The sequence below is a fragment of the Chionomys nivalis genome, chromosome 16 (assembly GCF_950005125.1).
Source record: "Chionomys nivalis chromosome 16, mChiNiv1.1, whole genome shotgun sequence".
NCBI classification, from domain to species: Eukaryota; Metazoa; Chordata; class Mammalia; order Rodentia; family Cricetidae; genus Chionomys; species Chionomys nivalis.
In genome coordinates this window covers 25,642,541-25,656,895 of record NC_080101.1, presented here as the reverse complement: position 1 = coordinate 25,656,895, position 14,355 = coordinate 25,642,541, and positions in this window count along the sequence as shown.

The following is a 14,355-nucleotide window of genomic DNA, read 5'->3' as shown; positions in this document are numbered from 1 at the left end:
CATGTTTTCCTAGTCTGAGAGCTACTGCTTCTTTAAGGGGAGACTGAGCTGATCTCTGCTCTAATCCACTACGTGCTGATGTCCTAGTTTAAAGCTCAGAGGACAATCTCGTTTTTAATTCTTTCAAAATCGCTCACTGATGCTAACTGCTAACACTTTACAGCCTGGAGATTCTGGGGCCCTCTGAGCCCCAAGAGACTTAGAAAATCTTACTTAACACTGTCAGAATTTTATAAACTTCGCTGATCACATCCCATTCCATTCACCTGTTTTTTTGTAAGTAAAACACTCGTGTGAGTTATTTTATTCTCAGGCTCACAGAGATCTGCCTGCCTATGCCTTCCAGGTACTGGGATTAAAAGTAGGTGCCATATGTCAGCTGGTATTGCTGACGTATGCTGATACACAGCTAAGGGGGTCTGTCTGTCTGTCTGTTCATTCCCCTAATTGAAAGCATGACACCCATGAATTTGGCCACAGGAAGGACAAGCACAGGCGTAAAGTGTTGAAACTTGGCATGGACACGGTGACAGAGATTGGGGCTTGGCTAACAGGGTGCAGTCCTATTCCTGTTTCCAAAAAATGGACTCAGAGGGCAGCAGGGCCAGACACAGTAGGAACAGGAGCCAAATCCTAGACAGACACATCTGTTCCACCTATGAGACCACAGTTGGGATGGGTGGGGGCCACGTGACAAAGTGAGGTGGTACTTGATATAATAGCAGCACACAGGGAGGTAGAAAGATCATGAGTTTAAAGCCAGCCTGGGCTACATAAAGAGACCCTGTTTGAGAGAGAGAGACAGAGAGAGACAGAGACACAGAGACAGAGAGAGAGAGAGAGAGAGAGAGAGAGAGAGAGAGAGAGAGAGAGAGAGAGAGAGAGAGAGGAGTGTTTTATTGTCCTGAAGTAGGTTGCAGTGAAGCAAAGACTGAGCGGCTCTTAGATCCAGTGGTCTCACGCACTACTCACTACTCCTGGATAAACTAGGACATCTTCTGTTGCTTTCCTCAGACAGCACAGATGTGACTCATTACTGAACACCCACACCGCACCAGATGCAGGACTACGAACCTCATTTTGCCTGCAACGAGCTTAGGGATTTCTTACCTCTAAGTGAAACCCGTAGAGGCTCATAGCGTGGTCACAGATATGTGATGGGACTGGGTTTCCAGGGCGGCGCTGTTTCAAGAAAAATCTCAAGATACTGCCACTGTGCTGTGCTGACCCTTAAGAACTCCATGTCTACAGAAAAAAAGATGCCATAATTTGAGCGTTTCCCCCTTTTATTTGCATTTTATGTTATGCTAGATTTGTTCTGGTGCCATTTCCCCCCTACAGTTTCCCTTGGGATGTGATTTGCTTCAATGTAGCCTCCTCTTTAGGGACGGTTTGTTTTCAGTGAGGTCATCTCAGGGAGGCAGGAGAGCTCACCTGTAGCTTAACCTGACCATGCGTCTTAAGTTTAGCAATGCATCTTGGGTGCTTGGCTCGCCTGGAGCTGCTCAGTGACTGGAGAATCGGCACCACCCTCTGCATTTTTAATCATGTACAGCAAAGATTCGGCATTCTCTGTGGTCAGTCCCACTATTTGGCTGGGTTCTTCCTACTAACTCCACAGTCAGACCTCTAGAATAGCGCAATATGGGCTTTTAAAGTGACAGTGTTCAGATACTTGGTGGCTTTTTAAGATATGCATAGCCTTGATGGCCTGGACAGTTTTACAAATGTTCTTACGATGAATGGGAAGATGTGAACATCTCCATTTGCAAGTCTTTATGACTTTATAGGGTTTTCTGGGTCTGGAGAGGAGTGAACCATTTTCATAGGCTGTCCCTGGCCACGTATAGTGTTGGGAGCAGTGGGACCCCAGATCCTGAATTTCTTGTAATCCCCTGATCTGAGTGCCTACAGCTGCTCTGAGCACGAGACCTTCAGGAGTTCCTGATGGCAGGAGAGTGGTTTCTGGTGGGTTTGGCTGGGGCGTGGCTATCTCTATATAATCTGCCCCTGAACATTATAAAGGGGGCATTCTTGGGGAATTCAAGGATGATCCGTGTTGCTGTCTCTCTGTCTGTGTGTGTCTGTGTATTTTAACCTCCAGCCCCTTGCCCGAAACTCGGTAACTGGGCAGGGGGTGGGGGGGGCACGGTGCGCGGCAGTATAGAAAGAACTTAAACTGTCCAGTCCTGGTGGTCAGTGTGAGGAGAGCGGGCACGAGACACTCTGAACTTGGAAGGTAGGAGAGGGCTGCATTTCTCAGTGCGGCAGTCAGGCTGCCTGGGTTCAAATTCAGATAACACCACTTGCCAACCGTGAGGTGTGGGGAAGACTTACCTGTCACATGGGGTAGTGACAGGGCTCCCTTCCCAGGGCTACTGTGAGGCTTAGACCTTCTAACTGATATAAAGGCAGTGCTTAGGAAATATGCTAACCAGTGTGGGCGCAGAGTGGTACGCACGTAGGAAATGTTCAGAAAGATTAGCCATTATCGATAAAACTGATTAGCCATTATCGATAAAACTGATTTGCCATTATCGATAAAACTGATTAGCCATTATCGATAAAACTGATTTGCCATTATCGATAAAACTGATTAGCCATTATCGATAAAACAGAAGTCGTGTTTTCAGTTCAATCTAAGCACTTGATCGGATTCAGAAGCCATGGCATCTTCATTAACTCCATCATTTTAAGCTCCTTTTCTGAGGTGGTTCACTTACCAAATACATCATCTTGACCATTTCTCAAATGTTTATTTTATTATTGTTGCCTGTGTAGATGGGTATGTATGACATCTATGTGAGTGCAGGCATGTGTGCACCACAGTGTATGTGTGTGTACGTGTGTGTGTTAGAAGGGTAACTTTGGGGAGTCGGCTCTTTCCTTCCATTCTGGGTTCTTCCATTCTCGGGTCACAGAGGTAAGGGTTGCATACCAAGCCCTTTTACACACTGAGTCATCTTGCCAGCTCCACCTTAACTAAAAGATCCTACCATGGCCAGCAAGACAGTTCAGCAGGTAAAGGCACCTGCTGCCAAGCCTGCCAGAGTTCAATTCTTGGAAGCACACATAGTGTTAGAAAAGAACCAATTCCCAAAAGTTGTTCTCTCTCTCTCTCTCTCTCTCTCTCTCTCTCTCTCTCTCTCTCTCTCCCTCCCTCCCTCCCTCCCTCCCTCCCTCCCTCCCTCCCTCTCTCTCTCTCTCTCTTTCTCTCTCTTTCTCTCTCTCTCCCTCTCTCTCATACACACGTACACTTGTGTTTGGTAGAGACTTTTCATTCATTCCTGGCCTCCCAGACCAGAAATAATCACTCAGAAACTATATTAATTAAATCATTGCTTGGCCAACCACTAAAGTGCATTGCTTAGCTACCTCTTATATCTTAAATAAACCCATTTCTATTATTTTATATTTTACCACAAGGCTTGTGGCTTACTGGCAAGGTTCCAGCTAGCAGCTCACATCTCTCTTCTCTGTTGGCTACATGGCTTCTCCCTGACGCCACCTAGTTCTATTCTACCCTATCACAGGCCAAAGCTGCTTTTTTATACATTAACCAATAAAAGTAACACATATGCAGAAGGACTGCCCACATCACCCCTGGTATAAACACCAGACCTTACCCAGAACTCTTGGTCACACTCAGGCAGTCCCTATAGTTTGTGCTTTCCTCAGCCCTTCCTAGAAGTGCTTGCCTGGAGAGACCATGAGTTCACTGGACAGTTGCCCTGTCATGGGTTCCTGAAGACCTCCGTCTTTAGAACTTCCCAGGAGGGCCCATTCTTCGCATACCTCGGAGCTCAGCATGCCTGTGGGTGATGCTCCAGATGACTGAGCTAGCAGGACAGGGTGGGACAGTCCTCGCCGACTCCAGGAAGGAAACCAAGTTTGCCAGTACAGACAGCTGCAGACCAATTAAAATGACACATGAGGTAATTGACGACTGTTCTAAGGAGCCACATAATGCCGGATAATGACAGGCTTGGGCAGGGACGGCTTGTGACTTGAACTTGGATGACTTAGGTGACAAGGGTCAAGCAGCAAGAATAAAACACCTGCAAAGCGTAAATCCATCCTTTGAAAGTGATTCTTTAACGTGGTTTTATTTGTATGAGACCCGGGCAGGAAACAGCACTGGTTGTTACAGGACCCAGAAAAAAACAACTCTCAGTTCTTGCTACTGCTTCTTGCGGCCCGGGTGGTGGGGACAGGGACTTCCACCCGGACAGCTGAGATGCCCCTTACTACTCTCCCTGTTGGGTTTCCCAATCACAATCCATGCAGGATGGAGTCGGGCACATACCGCTCCCACTTGCTGCTGCCACGGCCCACACAGTAAACTTAGATCACAAAAACCCCAACATCGAAAGCCCCATTATCCACCCACGAGTCTACGCACGCTTTCCTCGGGTTTTGTCTTACTGTGGCCCCATACACCAACCTTGATGCTTTGACCGCTCCCTCAGTCTCGCTCCATCCCTGTCTTCTCACCTTCTCAAATCTACCCAGAAGCCTGAGGAGGTCCTGTTTAGTCTCCTACCACAGAAACCCGCCCAGAGCTCATCTGGAATGCCATTCTTCCTCTGAGCATCCCTCTGGTCATGTCTGCACCTAGAGCATCCTCTGTACCATTCAGCCATCCTTCCTGTAGCACGGCTTTCTTTCTGGTTCTGGGTCAGCTCAGCCCAGCACAGTACTTACATACAGAATGGAATGGGGGATAAACCTAGCCCACGGCGACCAACACAAGCTACAATGCCACCGGGGTTCTACAGCAGAATTCAAAGTGGATTATAATTCAGGTTGGAGTGGGGATAAAATTGATTTCTGACATCAAAGACCAGGAAAGGTTTCATTTTTCTCAGGCAAATGTTCCTTGCCACCTCATCCTCAGTCACTTGAATATCCCTTTACACTTGTCTCTACTATGCTGTTCAAAACCCAGCACTGCTATCAAAGGCTTATGCGTGCAAGCATGGCTGTATGTATTTATAACTGAGGTATTAATATGTTGTCCAGATCGGCCTTGAACTCCTGGGATCAACTGATTCTCCTCCCTTAGCCATCTGAGCAGCCAGAACTCCAGGGCGAAGCTAATTACGTGTTTATTTTTCTGATTTATCTACCAGACTAGGGACCCCTGAGGGCAGGACCAAGCCTTTGTCCTTGTCATATCCCTGAGCCTGGTGCACGGGGACACAACAGGTGCTCAACAAATGTTTATGGGGGAGGAAAGAGAAAGGGAAGAGAGCAAACTGGAACCAAGCAGGTGCAGTCACATGCGGGGCCCTGCCGTACTGTATCAGCGGATTAGCTAGGGAGACTAAAGGGTTTGCTGGCTATGTGGTAAGGAGGGGGGGAAGCCTTGTACTCCTGGGCCCACCTGTCACTCATCCCCCACATCTAGAACTAGTGCTGCTACACATTCCCCAGGAAGGGGAGGACTAGGAGTCAGCTGGCAGCTCAAACAGGGGCCCATTGTGATTGTGGGAGGCTTAACTTAAGACCAGGCAAATGGCCCCAAAGGCTTCAGACGAGGCTGCAATCCTCTCCCCCTCCACTTCTGCAGACAGTGGCAGAAGGCAGTGGGACGGTCACCCTGTGCATCCAGGTTAAAGCATGCAGCCTGGGGAAGCAGCAGCGGTTCTGACATCCCCGAGAGCCAAGCATGTTGTCGGTGTGCCAGCTCCCAGGAACACAGCAAGGGTGATGTCAAGGGGGCTTGTCTCTCTCTTGTGTGAAAGGGGAACAGACAGCACATTCTTTGTGGGGACCACGGGGAGACTTAAATAACGCATTCCATAAATACCCCAATCCAATGTCGGACATAAAGAAAACCCTACGTAATTGACAGCTATTGGTTATCATGATGATTACAAATGGAAACAAAGACTACCTGAGGTAGTTATTTAAGGGTTCTGTAAGTAAACGGCTGATACAGGATACTTGAGGAAGTCTGTTAGGTGTTCTGGTGTCTGGTGGAGCTGTCTCAGACCACTTGGGACTCATTTCAATCCCTCATTTTATTGCCTCCTTTCCTTATGGTTGAATTTAAATGCTGCAGAAAATCCAGAAATGAGAGTGTATATCTGTAATCACAGCAAGTAGGAAGCTGAGGCAGGAGGATTGCTGTGAGTACCAGGCCAGCCAGGGCGACAAAGCGAGATTGTCTCAAAAGTGGAAAAAGGACGAGGGACATGACTCAGTGGGTAAGATCACGGGCTTGTGCAAGCTTGAGGACCTGAGTTCGACTCCCCAGCACTCATTTAAGAGGCCAGGCATGGCTGCACAGGCCCGGGAGCCCAGCATTGGAGGGCAGAGGCAGGCAGATCTGAGAACTCACTGGCCAGCCTTGCTGAGACTGTGAGGTTCTCTTTCTGCGAGGGGCTCTGCCTTAAAGCTATTTGTCTTACCACTTGAATTCTTGAAATGTAAGACAACAACAAAAAGTCACTTAGTAGCCATGAGCTACTTTATTTTATTTAATGTCAAAAATTCCTTGTTTTGAAAATGATCATCTGTGTTCACTCAGGAAATGTGTGTCAAGAAATTTGTATTATAGGTTGGTTGTGATGTATCAGTAACTGCTGGTTATTACTCTTGCTTTCAAAGAAATTTAGTTGATTTTAAAGTCGTCAGGTCGCATGCTTTAGGGCTAACGCGAGGACATCGAGCCTTGCATTGCTTGTTCTTGCCGTTTCTGTTGAGGTGATGCATTGCAGCTTCATTTTTATTTGCAATTAATTCACTCAAACTAAGTAGATACTTTTCAAAATAGAAAAATGCACACCACCCAACACTGCGGCATGGGAATGCTGGGCTTGCAGCAGTAATGAAGCCAACTGCCGGCCCGGCTTTTCCGCGGCTTCTTTTCTACTCTAGGCCTGTGTGCCGGAAGGCCTGGGGTACTTCTCCCTTTATGATTTCAGAGTGTTTGCCACAGCACTTTGAAGAAACCGTTTCTCTAAGGGCTTGTTTCCATGCTCAAATGGAGAAAACAAACAAAATCTCTATGTTTTTAAGATGAACTCACACACAACCTTTTCATTATTTATTATCAATTTAGATTTTTGTCTTTTCAGTTTGCTTGTTATCTATTCTAGTATTTTTTTTTAAATGCAACCCCTTCCTTACATGAGTCTAAAATGATAGGCAGAAATTTGTGCAGAGGGAAAACGGTAAGAGAGAAACAAGCGATTCTTTATGTGTAAGGTCTGGTATGAGGAAGGTGAAGAGAAGCGGCTGGGAACAGATCAAACCTGAATGAGGTCGGATCATCACCAGTCACTCACTAGATAAGGAGTGACCCGTGATAGGGTGTTAGACTGAGATCCACTTTTAAGAAGTGTGTGTGTGTGTCTATGTGTCTGTGTGCGTGTGTGTCCATGTCTGTGTGTGTGCCTGTATCCATCCGTGTTTGTCTGTGTGTATGTGTGTGTGTCTGTGTCCATCCATGTGTGTGTTCATTCATCTGTGTGTGTGTGTCGGTGTGTGTGTACCTGTGCCTGTCTATGTCCATCTCTGTGTGTGTGTCCGTGTCCATCTGTGTCCATCCATGTGTGTGTCTGTCCATCCGCATGTGTGTCTGTGTTTGCATGCCTGTGTCTAGCTGTGTCCATCCGTGTGTGTGTCCGTTCATCTGTCCATCCGTCCATCTGTATGTGTGTCTGTGTGTGCATGCCTGTGTCTAGCCATGTCCATCCATATGTATGTCTGTTCGTTCATCCGTCTGTCTGTCCATCCATCTGTGTGTGTATGTGTGTGTCCTGGCACACAGGAGCACACATGCCACTACTCCTGGAGGTCAGAGAACAACTTTGTGGATTTGATTGTTCCTTTCACTTATATGTAGGTTCTAGGGATTGGATACAGGTCACCACACTCGCCTAGCAAGTGCCTTTCCCCACTGAGCCCTCTCACCAACCCAAATTAGGATTCTCTACAGAGAAGCAGGATACGACAGCTATGAGATACTCAAAATAACAGACAGAACCTTTGAGCAAGATTTAGTCAAGTGGTTACATGATTCTCATGTATCTTGGTTATGCCAAAGCTCAAAAGAGGATTTCTTGGAGGCAGCAGTTAGCATGGCAAGGACCACTCCTGGTCCCAGCATGTAAGGGACATACTAAGCCCACATCATGTTAGCAGGACCCAGGAGACTGGTCTGACTCTTGCTCTGGAAACTTACCAGCAAAGAGCAGAACTGGCTAACGTTGCTGCAAACCAGTCAGTGAGGGGATAGACTGACACTCCCAGAATCTGGAGCACTTTGGGGCTCCTGCTAGAAGCTGAAGGCAGCACCTTCAGGCTGTAAAATACAGAAAGACACACCCTGGCAGAGGAGAAGCTGGGTGTGGGCTGTAGGGATCTCTAGAGCCTGGGAGGAAACTCCTGCCCAAACGGCTGGCCTGGATTGTTTTGGAAGGGACCTGCTCAACTCCTTAGCTCGGTTTGACCATCTTAGTGCGGTTGAGTCACTGGGACAGGATGTTGCAGCCCTGGCAGTTGATAAGGAAAAGAAATTTCTCTTACAGTTCTAGAAGCTGAGAAATCCAAACTTGAGGGCTTTCCTCTGGTGAGGGCTATTGTGCTGCTCTGTCATCGTGAGAGGCAACACAGTGGCAGCAGGGAGTGGGCCAGAACGTGTGAAAGAGGAAGCTCACGGGGAATCTGCACAGTTGGCTGTGCGCTCCAGAAAACTCACAATAAGGACATTCATCCGTTCCCGGGGGCTCCAGCTCCCAACACGCTGACGCTGGAGATTAAGTTCCAAACACGGAGGCTGTGGGCTCTGGGCATGTGGGTGGCGCTTAATTATCTTGCGACGGAATGCGTGGAAGCCTGCGGTTAGCCAGAAGGTGCCATGCCACTGTGCGCTAGGGTTGACCACATTGTTCCTAAATGGCTGCAAACAATGACAACAGCCTTGGGAACTCATCAAAAGGTTAACGGCCTGCCTGCTGCTTCCAGCCTCCTTATCAAGCTAGCAGTGGCCACCAAGCACGCCACGGAGCACTCTGGACATCCAAGTTTAGTCCTTCATGGAACGTTCACCAGTTGACAGTCCAGAGCACTTGTTTCCTTGTTCCCGTCTTGACTGGCTCTCCCGTGTCTCACCCAGGCTGGCCTACAGCTCACTTTGTACCTGAGGCTGACCTTGGCTCCTGATCCTCCTACGTCTTCTTCCCAAGGGCCAGGGTTTCAGGTGAGCACCCCCACACCCAGTTCTGCTTCCGAGCCTGTCCTTTCTCTCCTGCACCTGAGGCAGGAGCGCCAGCCTGGCCTGAGCGTTTTCCACATGAGGGATGATAAGAAACAGCTGTCTTCGGATTCATGGCCTCATCTCTGCGATGATTCAGCCATTCAGCTTGCAGTAGCAATTGCGTGGTAGATGAATGTCTTTCTAAATTCAATCACTCAGAAATAAATACATTGCAGTGGCCTCATTAAACAAAATTGGATGCGAGGAGAGGACGGGACTGACTGATAGGAAATGAGGAGGAAGAAGCAGGCTATTTCAAAGCTGCAGGATATTTCAAAGCTTCACACATTTACTTGCCCTTCAGAAACCTCTTCCAGGCCCTTGCTCAGCTTCGGCATATTTAGTTAAAAAATGCGTTTGTATGTGGTACTATTTTCCCCCAAAGAGATCTTTTTTTCAATGGCAGATGATAAAATTATACAAATATGTAATTTATATGTACATATACATATATAATGTAAAATAGTCAAATAGGCAAATGCACAGATCCTGTGTAGTCCATTGTATTCCTTATCTTGTTTATGCAGTTGATCCTTTGGATGTTTCTTTCTTTTTTTTTTTTTTAATTTTTCGAGACAGGGTTTCTCCGTAGTTTTTGGTTCCTGTCCTGGAACTAGCTCTTGTAGACCAGGCTGGCCCTGAACTCACAGAGATTCGCCTGCCTCTGCTTCCTGAGTGCTGGGATTAAAGGCGTGCGCCACCACCGCCTGGCCCTTTGGATGTTTCAAAGCCTGACACATGGTAGATACGGCAGCAGTGCTGAGGGGCTCTTGAATGAGATGGATTCATGCATGTGTTCATCTGGGACACACGAGCTGAGACTGACTCTGCACTGGGCTGTGTATGTGGATCAGTGGAGGCGCCGCTATCAACCAGACAGGGGGGAAAGATGCTCAGAACGGGTGTGGGACAGGATGGCCCAGAACACTGTACTGTGAAGTTCAACATAGTAGGAACAATAGAAAGGGACAACCAGGGCTGGTGACAGTGAAGAAGAGTGGATAGTTTGGTAAGAAAATAGAAACATCTGGGGCTGGAGAGATGGCTCAGTGGTTAAGATCACTTGCTGCTCTTCTAGGGGACCCGGATTCAATTCCCAGCACCCACATGGCAGCTCACAATTGTCTGTAACTTCAGTTCCACGGGATCTGGTATCCTCACACAGACATGCAATCAGGCAATTAAGTAAGAAAATAAAAACATCCAAACCCTTGGAGATGGCTCAGTCAGCAAAGTGGCTGCCATGCGGAGGGGTACATGAGGAGTTCAGGTCTCCAGCACCCATGTAAAAGTGGGGTGCGGCAACCCAGTGCTGGGGGGTGGTAGTGTTGGACCCTAGAGTCCAATCACTGAGGAGGAGTTGCCTCTCCCTTACCCCCTTCAATCCTCCCCAAGGTCCCCATGCTCCCAATTTCCTCAGGAGATCTTGTCTTTTTATACTTTCTACTTCTCATGTAGATTAGATCCATGTAAGTCTCTCTTAGTGTCCTCATTGTTGTCTAGGTTCTCTGCGATTGTGATTTGTAGGCTGGTTTTCTTTGCTTTATGTTTAAAAACCACTTATGAGTGAGTACATGTGATAACTGTCTTTCTGGGTCTGGGTTACCTCATGCAATATGATGTTTTCTAGCTCCATCCATTTGCCTGCAAATTTCAAAATGTTGTTATTATTTCTGCTGTATAGTACTCCATTGTGTAAACGCACCATATTTTCCTTATCCATTCTTTGGTCAAGGGGTATTTAGGATGTTTCCAGGTTCTAGCTATGACAAACAATGATGCTATGAACATAGTTGAGCACATGTCCTTTTGGCACAATTGAGCATTCTTTGGATATATACCCAAAAATGGTATTACTGGGTCTTGAGGAAGGTTGTTTCCTAATTTTCTGAGAAATCGCCACACCGACATACAAAGGGGCTGGACCAGCTTACATTCCCACCAGCAATGCAGAAGTGTTCCCTTTACCCCACATCCTCTCCAGCATAAGCTTTCCTCAGTGTTTTTGATCTTGGCCATTCTTACAAGTGTAAGATGGAATCTCAGAGTCGTTTTGATTTGCATTTCTTTGATAACTAAGGATGTTGAGCATTTCCTTAAGTGTCTTTCAGCCATTTTAGATTCCTCTGTTGAGAGTTCTCTGTTTAGGTCTGTACTCCATTTTTTTTTTTATTGAATTATGTGTGTTCTTTTGATGACCAATTTCTTGAGTTCTTTATATATTTTGGAGATCAGACCTCTGTCTGATGTGGGATTGATAAAGATCTTTTTCCATTCTATAGGCTGTCGTTTTGTCTTGTTGACTGTGCCCTTTGTTTTACAGAAGCTTTTCAATTTCAGGAGGTCCCATTTTTAAATTGTTTTTCTCAGTGTCTGTGCTGCTGGGTTCATATTTAAGAAGTGGTCTCCTGTGCCAATGCGTTCAAGGGTATTTCCCATTTTCTCTTTTATGAGGTTCAGTGTGGCTGGCTTTATGTTGAGGTCTTTGATACATTTGGATTTGAGTTTTGTGCATGGTGATAGATATGGATCTATTTTCATTCTTCTACATGTTGATATCCAGTTATGCCAGCATCATTTGTTAAATATGCTTTCTTTTTTCCATTTGATATTTTTTGCTTTTTTGTCAAAAGTCAGGTGTTCATAGGTGTATAAATTAATATCTGGGTCTTCAACTCAGTTCTATTGATCCTCCTGTCTGTTTTTATGCCAATAAATCATGGTGTCTCTTCACAGCAATAGAGACTCTAACTAAGACAACAAGAGTGGGAACAGCATTCCTGGTTTCCAGGGAGAGCTGGGTCCTACAGGAGGGTCACCCCACAGGTGCTGAGGTGGGGGAAGAGTAAAGAGGGAACAGCAATACTGCATCTCTTAGGTTTTGTCCTTTTCTCTCCCACGGGCTCCTTTTACTGGCCACACTCACTTGGCAGGGTGACCTGGCAGTGTGGTTATAGAGGTGTCATGGTGCAGAACAAGAGAAACAAAATATATGAGGGATCCCCCACAAAATAGCAAACTCAAACTACTATATGGCCCACCCCTACCACTCCTGCAATGTAACTCAAGGACTCTGTATCCTACTACAGAAAGATGGGCACATCCGCGTTTGTGGATGCTCCATTCACAGTAGTGAGGAAATGGGTCAGCCTAGATGTCCATCAACAGATAATAATGAATAATGATAATAACAGATGGATAATGAAAATATGGAGCATATTCACAACAGAATTCTATTCAGCCACAAATGAAAACAAGATAATGAAACTTGAGGAAATGGATAAACCTTTAAATTGAGTGAGGGTTTAGCACAGACCCAGAAAAACAACCCTCCCATGTTCTCTCTCATGTGTAAGTCCAAATAGTTACCGTTCATATATGTGCATTTGTGGGTATGCACCTGGGCATAGGCCATGAAACTAGACAAGGGTCCATGAGAGGGAGGGAAAACCAATGAGGAAGGATGGGGAGGGTAAGAGAACACAGGGAACATGAAAGCAAAGAAAGGCTATGGGGGTGAAAGGGTAGAAGAGGGAATGGAGGGGGAACGGAGGGTTAATAAAATAAGTTATATTTGAAAATGGCATGATGACACTTAATGTTTTATATGCTAATTAAAAATACAAGTATTTAAAAAGAATCAATATTGAAGGCTTCTAATTATACATGAGAATATACAAACACACTATATATATATATATATACACACACACACACATATATATATATATATACACATATATGTGTGTGTGTGCAGGAAGGAAGGGGACACAAGCACAAACTAATCAGAACACTTGATGATGTCATAATTTATACACTGAGGTCTTGGAGCTTCTTGACTCCTGAGGATTTCAGACAGATTGCACTGTGGTTGTGATCACACACTTGATGATAAAAGCCAATAATAAAATCTAAATAATGAAAGGTGAGGCGTGAGCTTGGGAGTATATTTAACTGTTGAATTTCACTGTATTTGTATGTTGATGACATTAGTTCAGACTGTTCTCCAAGGTCACCCTGAAAAGAAGAAGGGTGCAATATAGGGGCTGTATTATACAGGCCCATATTTCTACATTATATGATGGTCAAAATTCTGAGCCACCTGGCAAGGTACAATTTGCACCTGCCACACAAAAGGTGGTCGCCTAGCCCTTTGACAGTGAGACAAACTAACACCATCCAAAGCAAGTGGTCAGGATATGCTAATATTGTTCTGCTCCTTCTTTGTAATTTGGGAGATCACCTGGGAACGAGGTGTTAATTCAGTCTACGTGACAGAGCAGGAAGATAGATAGGAAGGTGTGACAAAATGGACATAGATAAACCGGGCGGTGGTGGCGCACGCCTTTAATCCCAGCACTTGGGAGGCAGAGGCAGGCGGATCTCTGTGAGTTTGAGACCAGCCTGGTCTACAAGAGCTAGTTCCAGGACAGGCTCCAAAACCACAGAGAAACCCTGTCTCGAAAAACCAAAAAAAAAAAAAAAAAATGGACATGGATAAGGTATGGACGTGACCACAGTCATTCTCCCTGCCACCTACAAAGCAAAATGATAATGAATTTCAGTTTATGTTTTGGTATAAAAGCTGTTTGGAGAATAAACATGGGAGATTTTCAGGATGTGAACTGAGGATTTCATGAGGGATCCCTGAAAATTCCCTCCAGATAAAGTCATGTGAGTTGTGCCTCAATTATTCCCACACCTCCACTCTGGTTCAAGAAATAATTTATGTTGGGGCTGGACCCTGGCAGTGCAACAGTGTTTTCTAAATTTGGTATAAGTCACTAAAAGGACTGGAACATTGCTCCTCTTCTGGTTTTACCGATCTGTGTCCTGCCAGCAAAGGTCCGGCCCAGAGGGCTGCTCAGATCTTGATCATGGCCTTGAAGAGACTAGAAATGAATTCCAAGTGCACTCCCTTCCTCTGGGTCCATCTGTGAGCCACGTTGTTTTTTGTTTGTTTGCTTGCTTGCTTTTATCATTGTTGTTGGTTGGTTGGTTTTTTGAGGCTCGATTTCTCTGTGTAACAGCCCTGTCTGTCCTGGAACTCACAGAGATCCGCCTGCCTCAGTCTCCGCAGTACTGGG